This window comes from Ambystoma mexicanum, chromosome 9, assembly GCF_040938575.1.
Source record: "Ambystoma mexicanum isolate Mex_15411 chromosome 9, UKY_AmexF1_1, whole genome shotgun sequence".
Lineage (NCBI taxonomy): Eukaryota > Metazoa > Chordata > Amphibia > Caudata > Ambystomatidae > Ambystoma > Ambystoma mexicanum.
This window is the reverse complement of record NC_090931.1, coordinates 1,551,528,035-1,551,533,960: the sequence shown is the minus strand read 5'-3', so window position 1 is coordinate 1,551,533,960 and position 5,926 is coordinate 1,551,528,035.

Here is a 5,926-nt window from a genome sequence, read left to right as displayed (position 1 = left end):
TTCGAAGTCATAGCTGGACACCAAAGACAGTGCTGGTAATTGGCCAAAGATTTTCAAAATATTCCCTCGATATCGGCCCCCCAGATACTAGTTAACTGTAGAATATCTAGAGGTTCTTTGTTTCCCGAGATTTGTATGGGACTATCAGATTTGTCCCTAATAAATTGATTTGTTGAATCATCTTGGATTTCAGTGAAACACTTGTGTATAGGCGCGTTATAAATGCCATATCATATCAGATCATACCCTTAGCGCCCCTTAGAATTGTCCCCCTGTGTATGATATGTGGGCATAAAGGTTTTCTATCCTGGATACCAAAAGATCCAGAATTTGTAGACTTCATCTGAATAGAGTCTAAGGTCTTTGGGACATATAGTTCTCCCATTGCCTTATGTCCAGTTAAGAAATGCCCCGAAAGAGATAGGGGGTGTCAACCAGGAGGGAGATAGTGTCCAGGCTCGGAAGGAACCGAAGTGTCAGAGTACCGAACACAAGAATAATCCAGGAACGAACCACAGAAGGGGAAAAGGAAGGAAATGAACGGGAACCAGGAATAGGAAGGAAAAAACAAGGAATCAAAAAAGAGCACAGAGCGGACAGCGGCAACACACGTCTAACTACGCCAAGCAGTAGCGTTGAGATGCGCGTGCCTGCGGGGGCATGGCTGTTTTCTAGGAAGTTGAACGAAACGTGCAAAGGCTGGTGTGCAGCGTTTCGAATCCGTCGGCCATGTTGAAAGGATCACGGAGTTCATACCGCGGTGCATCATGGACCATGAAGTTCAAAATGGACGAATTTGCCGGTTCATGACAGTATGCCTCCTCCTAAGCCCTGCACCACCGGGTTTGCCTGGGTGGATCCGATGATATCTTTGTATCAAACGGGGGCATTCATATTTGAAACAGGTTCCTAAGTGCACTCGCTGGGAGGATATCCCTTCCATTCAACCAGATGCTGGAGTTGACCACGTCTGTATCTGGAATCACATATCCTGGAGACCTCGAATTGAAGTTGATTATTGATGATTACTGGAGTGGGTCTTGGAGCAGTTCGAGTGGACTGTACAAACGGTTTTAACAAGGAAGTGTGGAAGACTGGATGAATCCTTTTCCAGGACTCTGGAAGTTGGAGTCGGTAGGCCACTGGATTAACGATTTCCTTTATGGAGAAGGGCCCATAATACTTGGGGGCCAGTTTATTTGGTCGAAGGTGTTGAGGAAGAAGTTTCGAAGACAGCCAAACCTTATCTCCTACTGCGTAAGAAGGGCTTGGTCTCGTTTTGGTGTCTGCATATCGTTTGACATCTTTTCTGGCCTTTTCCAGACGTTCCTTGGCGTCTTTATGTACGTTGACCAGCGTTTCAATCCAGGAATCGACTGCAGGAACTGGGGTAGGATGTGGAAGAACAGATGGTAGAACTGAAGTATGAAATCCCTGACTACAAAAGAATGGACTGGTCTTGATAGCTGAATGATCTGAATTGTTGTAAGCGGATTCAGCTACAGGAATCAAAAGTGACCAATCATCCTTGACTTTGGTGGCGAAACAACAAAGGTATTGCTCTAGGGTCTGGTTGACTCGTTCAGTTGCTCCATTGGTTTGTGGATGGTATCCTGAGGACAACGCGCGCTGGATTCCCAATAGTTGACATAGTTGTTTCCAAAACTGGGATATGTATTGGGGTCCTATGTCGGAGATGATTTTGGAAGGTAGTCCATGAAGACCAAATATATGTTCCAGGAAGATCCCAGCCAATTCAGATGAGGATGGTAGCTTGAACAAGGGTGTAAAGTGAGCCATATGGGTAAACAAATCGATGGTAACCATTATGGTCGTGTATCCTCTAGATGGGGGTAATTCCACGATAAAATCTGTGGCGATGATGTCCCAAGGTCGTGTTGGCTTTGCTGGTTGGTGTAAGAGGCCTGCTGGTCTTCTGTTATCATGTTTATTCTGGTTGCAAACTGCACAGGATTGGACGTAGGTTCTTACGTCGTCCTAAATCCTTGGCCACCAGAACTGCCTCTGTATAAGATGGAGGGTGGTGGTGATGCTTCGATGTCCTGATTGGAAGGTATCATGGCATAGATTCGTAATCTTTTTTCTCAGTTCTTGTGTGGGTATTGCGAGCCGTGTTTCCTTGAAGAGATATCCGTCCTTCATCAGGAGGTTCCTTTGATTCTTCCCCTTGTATTCCTTCCATAGTTCGGAAGAAGGTGTCTTTGCACAAATGTCTTCCAGGAGAGAAATGGCTTGAGCTACAAACATGGTGTTAGGAAACATCTTGGGAAAGGTCTGTGCTTTGAGTGGCTCATAATCAGACCGTCTGGACAAGGCATCAGCTATGATGTTATGTGTTCCAGGAAAGTGGTGAATTTGAAATTGGGCAAAAAAGAAGGCCCAACGGGCCTGACGGCTGTTTCAGCACTCCAGGGATTGTAGCACTTGTAAATTTCGATGGTCCGTACGAACTTGTACTGGATGTTTGGCACCCAAAAGAAGATGACGCCAGTCGGTGAAGGCTTGTCAGATGGCTAACAGTTCCTTCTCCAGGACAGAATAATGAGTCTCACTGGGAGTCAAGGTGTGGGATAAATATGCAATAGGATGCTCCATCTTGTCCTCAAGTTCTTGTTTTAAGACTGCTCCAATGGCATGGTCGGATGCGTCTGTCTCTACCAAGAAGGGCCGATTTATATCAGGTTGAGCTAGGATTGGAGCTCGAGTGAATTCCTGTTTCAGTTGTTGAAAGGCCGTCTCTTGAGCCGAGGACCATTGAAATGGAGTGTCCTTCTTTAAAAGTGTTACAATGGGATGTACTATGCCAGAAAACGTGGGTATGAATTTTCTGTAGAAATTAGCAAGTCCCAGGAAGGATTGGATCTGTTTCACAGTAGTGGGAGCGGGCCAGGACAGAATGGAATCTACCTTGGAAGGATCCATTCCGATGCCTTTGGAACTATGTACAAATCCAAGATAATGAACGGTAGATACATGGAAAAGGCATTTTTCAGGTTTGGCCAGGAGCTTGTGTTCACGTAGGCGTTGTAAAACTGCTTTTACATGTTCTTGATGGGCCTTAGGTTCCTTGGAGTAAATTAGTATATCGTCCAGATATACAATAACAAAAAGGAACAGCATGTCAGATAAAACCCAATCCATGATGCGTTGAAATACTGCGGGGGCATTGGGAGACCAAAGGGCATTACCAGATACTCAAAGTGGCCAAAGGGAGTTCTGAAGGCCGTTTTCCACTCATCGCCTTCTCTTATGCGAATGAGATGGTAAGCACCCCTGAGATCGAGTTTAGTGAAAATGACAGCACCCCTGACCGCCTCCAGAATGACCAAAATAAGTGGTAATGGATAACGGTGCTTGTGTGTGCATTGGTTGAGGCCACTGTAATCCAGACAAGGTCGAAGTTCCTTGGTATCTTTTTTAGGAACAAAGAAGAGAGAAGCACCGGCTGGGGATTTGGAAGGTCGAATAGTACCGTTGGTCAAATTGGTATCCAGATATTCTCAGAGAGCTTTCTTTTCTGGTTGAGATAAAATGAACATTCTTCCGAAGGGAATCACCGCAGATGGGTCTGTATCAATGGCACAATCCTCGGGTCTGTCAGGTGGGAGAGCTTTAACAATGGCTGTTGAAAACTCAACTGAGTATGTTTGGTATGCCCAAGGGATTTGGATAATGTTGGAGACAGTTACGGATGGTTGCTTGAGCTCCTGGAAGTCCGTTGAAGGACTTGCCGGTGTGGCGAGAGATAAACAATGTGACATGCAGTGTTCTGAACCGAGAAACAAGGACCCAGCAGCCCAATTGATGTAGGGATTGTGTTTCTGTAGCCAAGGCATGCCTAAAACCATGGGGTAGTGAGCAGATTTAATAGTGTCAAATCTGAGTATTTCCTGATGATTATTTATTGAAAGTAGTAAGTCCTTGGTTTGGTGAGTTATGGGTCCAGAAGACAAGGGTCTGCTATCAATGGCTTCAACAGGTTGTACTATCTCTTTGGTTTCTCGAAGAATGTGATGGTTGACAACCTAGTCATGGTCTATGAAAATGCCCATGGCACCGCAGTCCACTAAGGCCAGGATGGGATAGGATTCTTCTTTGGAAGGGGACACGAATGTCTGTAGAATCACGAGAGTGTTCTGTCCTGGAGATTTCAAGGAAGGAAGAGATGAGGAGCAGACATCTTTCTCCCGAAGCTGTGCTCCGCCTAGGATCAGGAGCTGGCATTTCCCGAACGTCGAGGTGGTGCTATAGGACATTCTCTTACCAGGTGTTTATCAGAGGCGCAATACATACACAGTCCTGTATTAATCCGACGGATCATTTCTTGGGGAGAGATTGGTCCTCGGAAAGCACCTAGTTGCATTGGTTCTGGATCTGAGGCTTGTGACACAGGTGTTTCTTTTGGGCAAGGATAACCTGTGGCTGTCTTTGGGGATGTGGAATTAGACTTCCTTTTTTCTGACTTTCTTTCCTGGATCCGGAAATCAATCTGTAGGGAGAGGTCCATGAGTGCTTGGAAGGAACTTGGGCAAGCTACTCTAGCTAATTCATCCTTTATCTCTTTGTTTAAACCTCTTCAAAAGAGGGTGAAGCTGGCTTCTTGGGATCAATCGGCTTCTTTTACTAGCTGTTTAAAGCGAGTCACATAAGTGAGCATATCCTGAGTCCCCTGTTGGAATTCAAGCAGTCTTTCTTGTGCACTGTAGACGAGTTCTGGGCGGTCAAACATGGCCTTAAGGGCTTCCACAAACCCATCGTAATCATCCAGGAGAGCATCGCCCGCATTGACTAAGGGAGTTGCCCAGGTTAAGGCATTGCCTGTGAGATGGGATATCATGAATCCAACCTTTGCTCGTGTGGTGGAAAAATAGAACGGTTTGAAGGTGAAATGTACCAAACAAGAATCAAGGAATGCACGTAGGGTTTTTGATGATCCATCGTATTTGTCCACTACTCCCCCTAACAGGACACTTTCCTTGGCGGCAGAGTCATGAGATAAGACTAATCCGACGGATCCTTTAAAGCCGCATTCTCAGCCTTGAGGTTTTGGACTTCAGTAGTTAATTCTTGCAAACCTCTCATGAGGTCCTGAACTGCGGCTTCCATATCTGCCTTTGTATCAGGTTTGAGGCGTCTCAATCTGTCACAAGTTTCTCCCCTTCTCACCTGTTTCTCCTTACTTGCGACCTTCTTGGAAGTGGCTTCCTTCTTTCGTACTTTCCGAGACTTGTATAGGCCTGGGGGCCGGTCTTTGGATTCCAGCATGAGTTCTTGGCTGCCTTTCACTAGGAGACGTTCAATGTCCAGGATGTGGAACCAGGAGGGAGATAGAGTCCAGGCTCGGAAGGAACCGAAGCGTCGGAGGACCGAGCACAAAAATAATCCAGGAACGAACCATGGAAGGGGAAAAGGAAGGAAATGAACGGGAACCATGAATAGGACGGTGGAAAAAACAAGGAATCAAAAAAGAGCACGGAGCGGACAGCGGCAACACACGTCTAACTACTCCAAGCAGTAGCGTTGAGACGCGCTGGCCCGCGGGGCCTTGGCGGTTTTCTAGGAAGTTGAACGTAACGTGCAAAGGCTGGTGTGCAGTGTTTCAAAACCGTCAGCCATGTTGAAAGGATCACAGAGTTTATACCGCGGTGCATCATGGACCATGAAGTCCAAAATGGGCGAATTCGGCGGTTCATGACAGGGGGTCACTTGAATGGGCCCTTGAGACATCTCTCACCTGACCAGCTTTTTAAGAGTTTCGAATATCATCATTATTTTCCTTATTAGCACCTGGAATATTGAAAATACCTTCCCTGGAGTAGACTTCACCATATATAATTCCTGTAGAAGTTGTTTTGCCGAGTCAATATTAACGAGGATTGGGATATTGCTATTTATAGGATTCTGA